Source organism: Macaca nemestrina, chromosome 10, assembly GCF_043159975.1.
Source record: "Macaca nemestrina isolate mMacNem1 chromosome 10, mMacNem.hap1, whole genome shotgun sequence".
NCBI lineage: Eukaryota > Metazoa > Chordata > Mammalia > Primates > Cercopithecidae > Macaca > Macaca nemestrina.
In genome coordinates, this window is record NC_092134.1 from 5,662,368 (window position 1) to 5,675,968 (window position 13,601).

The window sequence follows — 13,601 nt, forward strand, 5'->3', positions numbered from 1 at the left end:
TCAGGTGATAGATGATTGGCTATTTCTTTATCTCCTGCTTTTGCCCAACTAGCTCTTTAGTAAGCTCTCTCCACTACCCGACTGGTCGGGTGTAAGCTAAGTTGCAAGCCCCGTGTTTAAAGGTGGATGCAATCACCTTCCCAGCCAGGCCTAGGGACTCCCATTTGGCCTAGAAAATCCAGTTAGTCCTGTCTCTCAACTGGGTTTGGAGGGAGATCTCTGGGGGTTCTGGAGGTGTCGGGGGAGGTGGGGTGCTGGTGGTCAGCTTGGGTGTGCAGAGTTTGACTCGTTCTCTTCTGTTGCTTCTGCTGTTGTCTTTCCTAATTTAAAATCACAATGAAGTCTATGTTCACTATGTTAATAGGCCCAGAAAATAGGTAGTCGCTTCCCAAATGATCCTTGAGCCAAGATTTGAAAAGTACTGAAAGGAACTCGTGTGCTGTGTGTGAGTCTGTGGGGCGGAGGGTGGCGGGGCTGGAGTAGGGCAGAGGGAGTGGAGGTCAGGGAGGGGAGGATGGCCCTGCGCCTGGGACTGAGAAGCCATTCCCACCAACCGTCAGGTTTGATTATCTCCGTCTGGGGTGGAACCCCGTCCAGCTGTTTGGAACCTTCCATTGTGTGTGTGCTTCGTAGCTTCATCCCTTCGGACATCCCTTCTGTCTAAATTGCAGAAGGAGAATGAAGGCGTCGGGAGCTTGGTGGACACCCCCGTCCCCCTCGCCCCCGTGGTGCGCGCTTGCTGACCTGAGCCCTCTCCTCTCCTGTTCAGGACACCGAGGTTTTGAACACCGCCATTCTCACCGGAAAGCCTGTTTCGGTTCCTGTCAAAGTCGTGGGGGTCCAGGAGGACGGTTCTGTGGTCGATGTGTCTGAGTCTGTGGAATGCAAGTCCGCCGATGAAGACGTCATTAAGGTAAGGGGGAATTTATCTCCAGTTCTCCTAAGTACTTGCTCAGAGCTTTTTGTCGCCCCTTCTTTTGTCTCCAAGGTCTTGTTCTGACTGAGCGTCCCATGCTCTGAAGGGCTGGAGGCCAGAATGACCTCACGAAGGAGGAAACAGCTGACGGCAGAGACTCCCTGGAATCAGCAGGCGGCTGCAGCAGGCGATGCTGCTTCCCTCTCCCTGGAAAGGGGAATCCCTGACCCTTTACCTCCAGCAGAAAGAATTCCCTCCCTCCCTTCCACGTTCCTTACTTCCCTCGCTCCCCATATGCATGAAATTCAATGACTATTAAAAAACCTTCATCCATGTGACAACTAACCTAATAGAAGGATCACCCACTGGTTAATCACAGTTGAGGAAATGGAGCCATGGGATATTTCTGCTGTTTTGTTTGTTTGTTTTTTGTTCCAATTAGCTGGATTTATGGTCCTAAATTCAGTCAGAAGTCAGCCCATTTTTGTTTTCCTGTTCTCTGCAGGTGTCTGAACAACCCAATTTAGAGTTTCCATCTATTTTCTTTTTTTCTAACAGAGACCTCACGGAGAAAGGATTTAAAATTTTAGAATCATCTTTTCTCCTTTAAGTTGCTAAGAGAACCCCCAGGTTCAATCTATTCATTCGTTTTAGATAAATACAATAATGCTGAGCTAAGTTCTTCATGCCATTCCACTGGCTTCTGTTTAGAGGTTCAGTGAAACTTGGTTTCAGTCTTAAGAACTTCACGGTAGACAGAAAAGCCTTTAGGGTATTCTCCCATGGTAGAACAGATCTGAGAGCAGTTGGTTTGTTCATGTTTTAGATCACAGCTTGATGAAGGCTTCCAGGCAGGCTGTGCCTTAAGCCAGATATGGTTTCCATAAAGAAGCAATGATGTTTCTGTGAAGCATAATTTTTAAAATAATAATGATAATAATCCTGAGGAAACCCAAATTTTATACAGTCTGTTTCCCGGGCTTGGGAAGTTAATTATTCCTGAGATGGAAGATGAAATAGCTTAACAACTTCATGCAGCCCTGTGCTGGGGCTCCTGGCAGTTCTGGGGCTCCTGGCAGGTTTAATTAAACAAATCAAGGGCCTTAAATATTTGGAGTTTAGAAAGGTCTGAGCCAAGTCATAGGCAATCATCTGCTCAGGAACAAAATAAAATTGGTGACTCATTTTCCTCGGTTGCCTCTAACAATATTCATTATTTAGCGTTGCCATAGCATTATTACCAAATGAGCCAAGAATTGTGGTGTTTAGAGAAAGACTGTATCTGCAGAATGATGCTACTATGGACCAAACAAATGTTTTGCCACTGCAGGTTCCTTCCAGAGAATACGGTGTGGAGCCCCACAAGGTAGAGAGCTCAATCTCTTGCCCTAGAGATTCCACCCTAAGAGAGGAAAATCTAAGCTCATGGAGTGTGGATTCCATTATGCACTGTACTTAATTGTCTTCATTCTATGGAAATATACTGAAAATACCCTCTCCTCCACCTGACAGAAATGGGAAATGGGAGTTATGTGCTGCATGGTCGCTGTTGTAGCTGCGTGAATATGGGAGTTTCTTGGCAGAAAACAAAAGCTTGATCTCCAGGAGAACATACTGAGTTTGCAGATCATCAAACTTGGAGGCTGCTTCATCACCATTCTAGGTCCAGGTTCTGCTCAAATCCTGGCTTCTATAAATTGAGGGAACTTAATTAATCAGATGCATTGCAGTTTTCCAAATTTTACTGCCCATATTAATGATGCATGTTGCTGGGACTCTTAGAGGAATGGACTCATCCTCAAAGCTGTGCTTTCCTTAATGTTGACCTTGGGATATGCCAGGTCATTGAACCTTGCACCTTGGTGTGAATCCTCAGTAGCACCTTTTGGAGGACTCCCCAGTCTGTGGAATTTTCACTCTCATGTCAGTTCGGGAAATGCTGAGCAATCCCCAAGGAGGATACTCTATGGATAGCAAGGATGTTATGGAGCTTCTGCAAGAAAAGTGTGGATTGAGGAAATTCTGTGGATTGGGATACAGGGAAGGGAGAAAGTATGAATTTGGAAAAATGAAAACTGTGGTGATATGAAGAGAGTATCAGCATTTGTGAACTCAAAAGTATCTGAGACAGATCTCGATCAATTTAGAAAGTTTATTTTGCCAAAGTTAAGGATGCGCCCATTGCCTAAGGTTGGTGAGGTATGGCTTGCTTTTATGCTTTTTAGGGAGGCATAACACATCGATCAATACCTAGAAGATGTACATTGGTCGGATCTGGAAAAGCTGGGCAACAACAACTTGAAATCGGGAGAGGGGGGCCAAGTTATAGGTAGATTTAAAATGTTCTCATTGGCAATTGGGTCAAAGAGTTAAGTTACTATCTAAAGACCTAAAATCAACAGAAAGGAATGTCTGGTTACTATGATAAGGAGTAGAGGAGTTAAAGATTTGTCATACAGGTGAAGCCTGCAGGTAGCAAGCTTCAGTACGAATAGATTGTAAATGTTTCTTATCAGACTTAAGGTTTGTGTTGATGTTAATGCTGGTCAGCTTTTCCTGAATTCCAAAACGGAGGAGGGTATTAGGAGGCATGTCTGACCTCCTCCCCTTCATGGCCTGAACCAACTTTGGGACGCCCTTGGCTGAGGAGAGGGGTTCATGTGGATGATTTCAGGGCCTTAGGATTTTATTTTTGGCTTGCATTTTTTTTTTTTTTAAAGGAAGTCTTGCTCTTCGCCAAGTCAGAGTGCAGTGGTGCAATCTCGGCTCACTACAATGTCTGTCTCCCAGGTTCAAGCGATTCCCCTGCCTCAGCCTCCTTAGTAGCTGGGACCACAGCCACGTGCCACCATGCCCAGCTAATTTTTATATTTTTAATAGAGATGGGGTTTCACCATGTTGGCCATATTCTTTCTGAATCTTGCTACCTGCAGGCTTCATCTGCCTGATAAATCTTTGGACTCTCTACTCCTTATCATAGTAACCCAGACATTCCTTTCTGTTGATCTGTTGATTTCAGGTCTTTAGCATTAACATCTCCATCTCTTGACCTAGTGATCTGCCCACCTCGGACTCCCAAAGTGCTGGGATTACAGGCATGAGCCACCATGCTGGGCCTTGGCTTGCACTTTTGATCTCAGGATAGGTATGACTTTGGGGAAGACAGAGGATGCAATTGTTAGAGTCCAGAATTTGGGAGAATAAAATAATTTTCGGAGACTGGAGCCTCAACCTAGTCTGGCAAGTGGAAGAAGGATAAAAAGTCCTACTTTTTATCTTTTAGTTTAAGAAAGTTTTCATTAATTTCAAAATATGCAGCAAAGCAGCAACATCTGTGTGAAAAAATCTTGGCATCTTTATAAATAGTAAGATCCAATGAATCAAATGAAGAGGCTGCCATGAGGCTGATCTGATCTTCGTCAGCATTAATCAGAGTGTGGTCCCAGCACAGGCAACGCTGCTGTACTTCATGCCAGATCTGGCCCAGAAGGATGTGTGCCCTGTGTTTGACTTTTTAAAATTTGAATCCATTTCCAGCATGCAAACATTGTTAATTTCACATCTGGATTCCAGGCTACTCTTGAAACATCATGTGGTCAGGTTGTCCTAAGCCCATACTCCTGCCCGTCAACGTCATCTGGAGTGGACCAGTTGTCTACAGAGGCTGTCTACTCCCCACCACTCCAGCTCACTGCAATCTCTACCACTCCCTCTCACCTTCCAAACTGAGGGCGAGGGGCACTCGTCATTTATTTTCACATGTATGCTACTGGCTTTCTGGCAGTAGATTTCAGAGTGACATGAGATAGTTCTTTTACACTGGTCTCCATCAAAAATGAGCAACAGGTGATAGCCCTCACTCTGTCACTCCAACAGAGAATTCTTTCTTTCATAAGCAGAACAATGGGAAGTTGGATTGTGTTCTGCTGAAGAGTGTCCGTGGGCTGAAGGCTTTTGAAATCAAATCACAGTAGAATTGCCTGAAGGAAGTGAGAGTGTATAGCCTGGTGCCTAGAAGAAAAGGCCCAGGGGTAAGTTACAGAGGGAGACCTGACAGCTCTTTTTAAGTCTTTCAAGGGCCATCATGTGGAAGATAGAGTAGGTTTGTGCTTTTTATATTCCAATAGGGGAAGTTAAAAAGGAACCATTTTTAGCTTACTTTAAGGAAAAAGAATGCAGAGCCACTGAATTCGTTGGTTAAGCTTTCAGACCGATAATGTTGATCCAAATCCTGGTTCTATCTTCTATTTATCTGATCTTGGGAAAATTACTGAAATTTCTCCAAGCCCAGTTTCCTCATTTGTAAAGTGGGAACTCCAGTGCTGAGGCGCAGAGCTACCCTTTCTGGAGATCTGTTCTAATGACAGTCCACGAAGCAGAACTGACACTCATCCAAGAAATCCTTCAAAATGTTTTGGAGAACACCTAGGCTTTTAGAGGTTCCCAGGCCAATTGCTTTTCATTTTTGCTTTAATTTCTTCTTGTATTTGACCCATGTGCAAATTTTATGGGGCAGTATATGGTCCTCACCATACACTGGTTTTACAGGCAGTATTGAATGGAGCCATAGATAAGAAAGATTTGAAAGACAATGAAGTTAACATTTTCCCTCTCTATTTTATTCTTCTCTCCTTCATGTCTTCTGATAATAAACTGTTGTCAGGTGGAAATCTACAGAGAGTCTGAGCGTTGATAAATGAATTATCATTAACTAGTTTAAACATTGTATGATGCAATACCAGTGAACTTTGGGGGAGAATGAAATGATGTTTACAAAAGGGTCACACAGAGCTCGACCTCCACTACATCAGTAAATATTACATGTACATCTATGTTACATCCATATCCATATCCTCATCTCTATCTTCTAACCTCTACTTGACTATAGGACCTACGGAGTCTGGGCTATATCCCTTTACTAATCACGTGACCCCTGTGCTTGCACAGTTCCTGGTATATACATGGTGCTCAATCAGTATTTTGAACACAGGAATGAATGAATCTGGAGGTGAAATAAACCCCAAGAGTGGCTGTCCAGTCTTTGCTGGACTATCCTGAGTGGATTTAACATCACTGAAAAGCTTCAAAAAGAGGTAGAAGGGCTTATGTGTCAAACAGATTTGGCAATGGGTGGAGACTTGGACCTGAGTTCTAAGATCCTATGAACCATCTTTCCTTGATCCTACTGAGTGATTTTAATCTAGATATACTGATTGAACATATATAATGTATAGGGAAGTGTACAAAATGTCGTGGGAGTCACAAAGATGGAAAGGATATGGCTTCAGCCATTGGGAGCTTACACTCTAACGAATATTGATAGCTAACACTGATTGAACAGTGAATATGGATACCTAACACTTATTATGTGCCAGCTACTACAAGTGTTGATCCATTTAATTCACATAAAAGTCCTTTGAGGTAGAAAATAATACCTTTCACAGTCCATAGATAAGGAGATGTAGATGGAGGTGTAGATGGTTTAATTAAGTCATCTAAGGCCACTCAGCTAGTGAGTGTAGCAACCATATTTTCAATCTGAAAAGACTGCCTCCAGAACCCGTAATCTTAACTATGGAGAATTATTAGGCTGTTAATCCTTGTAGCTGTGCAGGACGTGCTTAAGGGAGGTTCTTATAAGCTAGTATCAAAACGCCATTCCCACAGTCCCCATCAGAGGAATCAGTTGGTAGTGGACATTTTCCAAAGTATTTTACAAATACTTTGAAAAAATAGCAGGAAGATATGTTTTCCTAGCTTTCTCAAGTTTCTTTGTACATCTTCACAGGGAGGACAGAAAATGTGGTTTTTAGAGTAAGATTCTATTGTAATCTTTGAGGATCCATCTTTCTGATATGTAGGCTCCAGTTTTTATTAGATTGGTAATTGTATTTTTGTCAATGAATTATGGCTCCCAGAACCCCAAAAGTCAGTCATGCATCATCAACAGGAGATGAGTATCTTTATTCTTGGAAATAAAAAAAAAAAAAAACATAGAATCATGCTGATCTCAAAGATGGTGCCCTCCTTCTTATCCCTGCAGTAATTTAGTTTTTCAGCTTCCAGCATCAGCTGGACTGGCAATGAGGAGATGCTAGAGGGCTAGTAAAAGGACATTAGCGTGCAAAAGCCTTCCTATCCCCAGGGAAACATCTTGTTTTCAAACTTAGCCTTCCAGTGGTTAGGGCAGAATATCTGCTGACGGATGACTCTCAAGGAAATCTAGGGTTCTCCTGCTGCTTGTTTGTCAGTGTGTGGACAGCTGGTTACTAAATAGAACCCAGTGTCACCTCTGGTGGAGATCAGCAGCTCCGATAGCGCAGCTGCAGTTCCGGAGCTAATTTTCAGCAGCTACAAAAGGGCTCTGTGATGAGGTTTCCTCAAGGTTTTGAATTTTCAGATTAAAATATGGAAGGAAATATATTTTTTGGAATTAGTCCTATAGAGAGGCACATTTGAACTGCAGTCATTGAGCTAAAGGAATCATTATTCAGGTGGAGCTGAATAGGACAGGTGTGATAGGTAGTGAGATCTGGCAGGGATAACTTGAATTCCCTCACTAGTTATTTGTGGGCATTCTGTTTGCCTGTTTGCAAATAACAGAAATCCAAATATAACTTGCTTGAGTCACTAAAGAAAAGTATATTGAGCAAGTAACTAGAAAAGGTCATAATGACTTTAAGTTGGATCTAAAGGTTCCTTAGGATTTGGTTATTCTCCATCTCTTATTTCTGATATCCCCATATGTTGTCTTTATTCTCAGATGGATTATTTCTATATAGTCACCCATAGCAGCTAAGAGGTTTACATTATTTCACATTCAGGTTCACAAAAAGGAAGATTCTGTTCTCTAGTGCTTCCAACAATATTTCCAGGTTTAAAGAACACTGGGTCTCATGCCCATGACCATTTTTGATCTGGTAGATCTGTGGCCATATAATAGAATCAGTGGCTTGGACATGCCTGGGTCATGTACCCTCGTCTGCACCTGGAGGTGGGATTGGCTTAACTTGAAGCACATGGTCAAGGAGTGAGGATTGATTCCACAGGAAAATTTTCATCTCCCTTGAGGTGCTCCCTGTACTGTCAAAACTCTAGAACCTACTTAGGTCTCAAAAGAAGATGAGATTTTGCTCATGGTTTTCCCATGCTCATTCTATTCCCTGCACTGGGAGTCCTGTTCCTATTCCTGTACCTGGATACTTCCCAGTCACCCTCAGACTTGGCTAAAGTGCTCCCTGTTCTGTGCAGCCACCTTCCTGTTGCTCTCCCTGTTAAGGAATCTCACCTCTGTGTTTCCATTGTCCTGTACAGACCCATTAGGGACTCAGCACTTTGTATGTCTTGTGCATGTTGATGCATGTGCCCCTTGGAGGTAGGTACCATGCCTTGTAAATATTTCTATCCCCATCGTCTATTCAAATACAGTAATAGCAACAAGGACAACACCATCATTACAACACACAGTGGTACTGTGCCAGACACTGTTCTACTTTGTAAAAATACATTACAGCATTCAATCTGTACAGCCTTCCATGAAGTAGATGCAGGAGATGTATTATCCCATTTTTCAGCTCAGGAAACTGAAGCACAGAAAGGATTTTAAGTAGGTGTACTCAGTATATTTTGAATAAACAGTAGTCTATTGCATGTCAAAATTCACAGTACCTAAAAAGGGACAAAAAGTTCCTACTTACTATCTCATTTAAAAACAGATGTTTCTGGAAACGTCGATTTTATGTAAGACTTTTAACTTGAAAATCTCATTCAATTGAATAACATTTATGTGTTTAGTAATGTATAGGGAACTGGTTACCTTTTTAGTTGGAAAGGGCCTATGAATACATTCTGCCTAGGGGACTGTCAGTCTGATCTTCCCCAAAAGTTGTGCACTGTAGAATCAGGTAAATGAAATAGAAGCTAGAGGCTCAGCCACAGGCAAGGGTGGAATTGAGAGTGTTCCTGAGGAATCCACAGGTTTTGACGAAGTGAAAGAAAAGGGTTCAGAACAGACTCTTTGCATTGGCTTATCTGGAAAAAGTCCTTATCTGCTATGGGCTTCCAAAGAAACTCTCTGACTGACTTGAATTTTATTTGGAAGAACATATAGAAAAACTCAAAAGAAGTTTCAGGCTACTACTTCTTTTTCCTTTAGCAATGATTGGCAAAAATTCCTACAAAAAAAACACTGTCATTCTATTTCTGTGCATAGATTTCTTTCCTTTGCTCATCACTAGGAGCCAGACAGCTAAGAATAAGTTGTCAGGCAGTATGGATGTTATTGCTTAATTTTGTCCTTTATGCGGGTAATTTGGACTTTTATTGTTCCATTCTAATTAGATATGTGCCATGTTTTTCCTATTGGCCAGGAAAAGATATTGCTGCATTCTCAACCTTTTGTTCCTGTCAGCTTCACTATGATTCCAATATTAATTAGATTGTTTGTTAATTTCTGTCTTTAGCATCTCTAATTAAGAACTAACACTCTGGAACTGCTTCTGCATCATTCAGGGAAACCTTGGAATGAGCCAGTGTAAACCTGCAAGCCTCCCAGCTCCACCTGCCCAGTAAACATGGCCATGTGCTTCCTTCCCTCCTCCCCTGGAAGCCTCTCATCTGCTCTTTCCTCAAGGCCCTAGCGTCTTGTGTTTCCCAGAGACATATTTGTTTTGTGTGTATTAGGAGAGAAGTGGACACTCATTGATATTTTGGGGCTTGATTCACACTGTAAACTCTGCCATGCAGCTTTGATGGTAGGCAGAGCATATCAATTCTCTTCACCGTAAAGAAGAACTGCTCTGTGGAATTGGGATTATTAATGAGTCAGAGCAGCAGAGATAAGACATGCGTGGCTCTCAATCCTAGCATGTGCCCGTGGCAGACATCACTAATCAATACGGGCACTCCTTCCTGCTAAACCCTAAATTCCCTCCCAAGCAGAGTTCCCTTGAGCCACAACTATGAATTGACTTGCCTTGGCCAGTGAGATGAACCTATTTCCTATTTCTAGTAGATCTTCTCACAGCCAGCGGAAGTTTTCAATAAGGACTGAAGCATCATGTCAATGAGGCAAAGGTATGTATGAGGAAGTCTGATATACTGGAGGAAAACAAAGGTAACTCTTTTCTGTTATGATCCTGAAGCAAGTGATAGGGAGGTCTTTGTATTTGCTTTTCCCCTCCCCTCATCTCAAAGATAAAAACTCAGCTACCGATTTTTACACTTTGAGTTAACAATTCACAGCATTCTTTTTATAAAAGTTTCTTTTCTAAAATAAATTTTATGAGTAGTTTTAAAACAAGTTTGGAAAACACACACCCTGCTTTCTACCCTGAGAATATGCTTATCCTGCCAAAGTGTTTATCTTTTCTTTGACTAATTGATGTGCCAACCCTGAGCACCTAAACTTGTGGTTCCAGCACCTGTGCCAATGGCACCTAATTAACAGCAGGTTCAGAGAGTGCAGCCAGAGCTGGAGCAGGGAGCTGAGCTGCACCACATACTGGGCTTTTACCAGATAAACAACCCCCAATCCCTTCTGGGGCACCGTTTGAGGAATATGAAATGCCTGGATCTTTTCCTAATCTAACAAGTGTTGGTGGCACTTTTTAAATCTCCCAATGTCATGAGATAAAGGGCTAAAATGAAAACAGCTCATAAATAAGCATCTAATAGGTGCTATACTGTGTAATAATCTTGGACCTAAGTTGCAGGTGTACAATTGATAAGGAGAAAAATTTTCCTAACATTTGCTCTAAAGGTGGAATCAAACCTTGTTTAGTGTGATTTGGACAAGGCTTCTTCTCAAAGGGAAACGTAATCAGAATTTTTGTTTTCCTCATATAAGAGGCCCAGCAAGCAGATTTTAGAGATTGTGCTCTGTACTTGTGCCATCTAATTGTGTCCTGTTAGAAAGGAGATGTCCTGGGAAACTCAAATTAAGGGGAGCAGCAGCCTCTTGTAGTTCAGGTGGACCAAACACAGCCACTGGGGCCTGGCACCTTGTAAGCACTGTGCAAACCATACTCTCCTACCAATCACTGCATTTTACAGTGTTTTGCACGATTCTGTCTCCTTCACTCAGCTGGGCCTCCTCCAGGGCATAGGCTCTCTGATTCCCTCTGTGTCCCCAGAGTCCTGCCCAGACCCCACCACATAAGATCATTGGCCCTGAGCGGGACCTGAGATTTAGCCTCAGGCTCTGTAAACTCTGTGCCCTTTAAATGGTGACTTGTCCTTTCTGGGCTACATCTCTTCAAAGTGGGCAAAGATCAGCTCTCTGAGGTCTCGTTCAGCACCAGGACATTAAGTTTCTATAATGGAGGTGTGTGTTGAATGAGATGGGAAGGGAAGCAGTGCAGTCGTCCCCATTCTGCCCACCCTGCCCCTGAGGTCCACACTTGCTGGGAGGCCCAGATATTTCGTCGGTTATAGGATGAGTGCTGGGCAAACCACCATGGAGAGATGGAGAAATGGCACATCCAAGCCATGGTCCAACCATGGAGGCCAGATCAATATATGTGAATAAGAATTGATAAAAAGAAATACAGCCAAGTGCAAAGCATCCCAATCACACCTCAAAAGGCTGAGCTAGGGCGTTCTTTTGGAAGTAGGGGCTGAGAGTGACTTCTAGTGCTGGTGAGGGAAGGGAGGGCCTCACGGGGCCTGCCAATTGCCAGCTGTATGATCCTAGACAGCCTACTTCATCTCATTTACTATAAACCATTCTTGCTTGTCTACAATGTTCCGGGCTCCATCCATGACCCTGGGCTTCAGAAAGTCAGATAAGACAACAATCTTGTCTACCAAGGACGTGCATTACAGTCCAGAAAGGGCAGAGAAGTGTTAACGAATCAGTCTTAGTGTGTGAAGATACAAAAATGGCTTGAAGTTCCTCAAGCCCCAGAGTCCATGGACTTATTCACCTTTTACTCTCTGTGATAATTATTTGACTTTGCGCATGTATTATTTATAGTAGTCTAAAGAATAGGTAAACAACTTTTACCGTGGACACTACCCTAGACCGTGCTGCTTTATTTGAACAGTCACATGTACAGTCATGTTCACTGTCATCCTGAGGCGCACATGGACTGGGGCTGTGTCCCGTAGAATTTACCTTCCGAAAATTCAACTGAATGCTTTGAGCACAAATTCATGCACATATGTGAGATGAATATATGGATATATGTATATAAATTCATATGTAATTAAATATATTAATTCATATGTGATATATATCATGTATGGTAAATATATATAATATATAGTATATATAACTAAATAAAATATTAATTCACATATATATAATTCATAGATACATATATTAGAAACTCTGACTATTATAGTGGGCAGACAAGTGAATGGTGGTAGTGATGGGTTTAATTACCTTATCTTTTCAAGAAGAAAGTAAGGAATCCATTGAGAATGTGAGAAAAGCCCCACACTTGGGAGGCGTTAGATGAGCTGTGGATGCTAAGTACAACAGCAACCTCTGTCATTGTATATTCCCTTTCCTTGGTCTAGATTTTTCTTTCCAATCCATCTCACTGCCTGACATTATATTTCATATCTGTATATTTGTTTAGTTTGTCTGTCTCTACCTTTAGATCATCACTTTCATAAGGACAGGGATTTTGTTGTTCATTGCCCTATTTCCAGGGCCTAGAACACATTTTCGGTCTGAGCTGACATTAAGTAAATACTTATTTAATGAATGAATGATTTATTCTTAGTTTATAGACAAGGCCTCTGAGGCAGACAAAGTTTAAATTATCTCAAAATGTACTAGACTCTGAGCTTGGTCTCTAAATCCTCTAAATGAAAGAAAGGGCAATGTGAGAGCTGGAAAATGTGGGTACTCTCAGGTTCACAGATGTGGAATATGAGTCCCAGACATTGGAGACTGACTTATTCAAACCCGGTGAGGGGATGGGTTGAGATAAGGACCCAGGTCTCTGCCACTCCCAGTTCCATCTCCCTAGACTTGAGGACGGATTGTCAAACTCATCCCTAACTAATCCATGCCTAGTGTTTAATGGCAGAAAGCACATCAAGGTTGCCTGGGACCAGAGTTAGAGGGAGCTATGTACTGAAAACAGGCATGGCATCTTTTGTGGGTGATAGGAGTGTTCTGTCTGGGGGTGTGGTGGTTTCATTGGTGGACATTGAAAAAAATCATGAAATTGTACGATTTAGATGGATGCAGTTATACGTAAATGAGGTTGAACAAAAGCCTTGATGTGTGCATTTAGGTCATGCCCTTTCATGGTCAGCCTCTCATCCTCTACAGGCGTGTTCATGTCTTTCCCTTGAGTAGGCTGCTCTAAGGCTATAACACGGGGTGCTGAGAAACCCTCTGGCACAGAAGACCCGAGTACAAATCGCTGCTCTGCCCTTTAGCAACTCTGATCTATGGACAAGTGTCTTCCCCAAGGCCTTGGTCTCCCCATCTGTAATACAGAGACAGAGCAATTAACATTCACAGTGTTTGCAGGATTTAATGGGTATAACTCTATGCAAAGTTTTATAAACAATACATGGTACCTAGTAAGTATGTAATACATGATAGTTATTATTGTAATAATGATTGTTATCATATTTCTAGAAAGTGTAAAAACTCAGGAAAAAATGAATAATTTTGAGTACCTCTGCACATGACACAATGCTAGAGTTACTGAAAAAAGAG

General features: G+C 42.2%; 1 long non-coding RNA gene across 1 annotated transcript; it reads right to left on the reverse strand.

Annotated features, from left to right (window-relative positions):
• Positions 1 to 279: 279 nt before the first annotated feature.
• On the reverse strand, positions 280 to 878 carry LOC139356512 (uncharacterized). The gene is made up of 3 exons (XR_011608472.1): positions 745 to 878; positions 555 to 660; positions 280 to 320 (listed from the first exon to the last, which is right to left on the reverse strand). It is a non-coding gene; the product is annotated as an uncharacterized lncRNA (long non-coding RNA).
• Between the last annotated feature and the right edge of the window lie 12,723 nt (positions 879 to 13,601).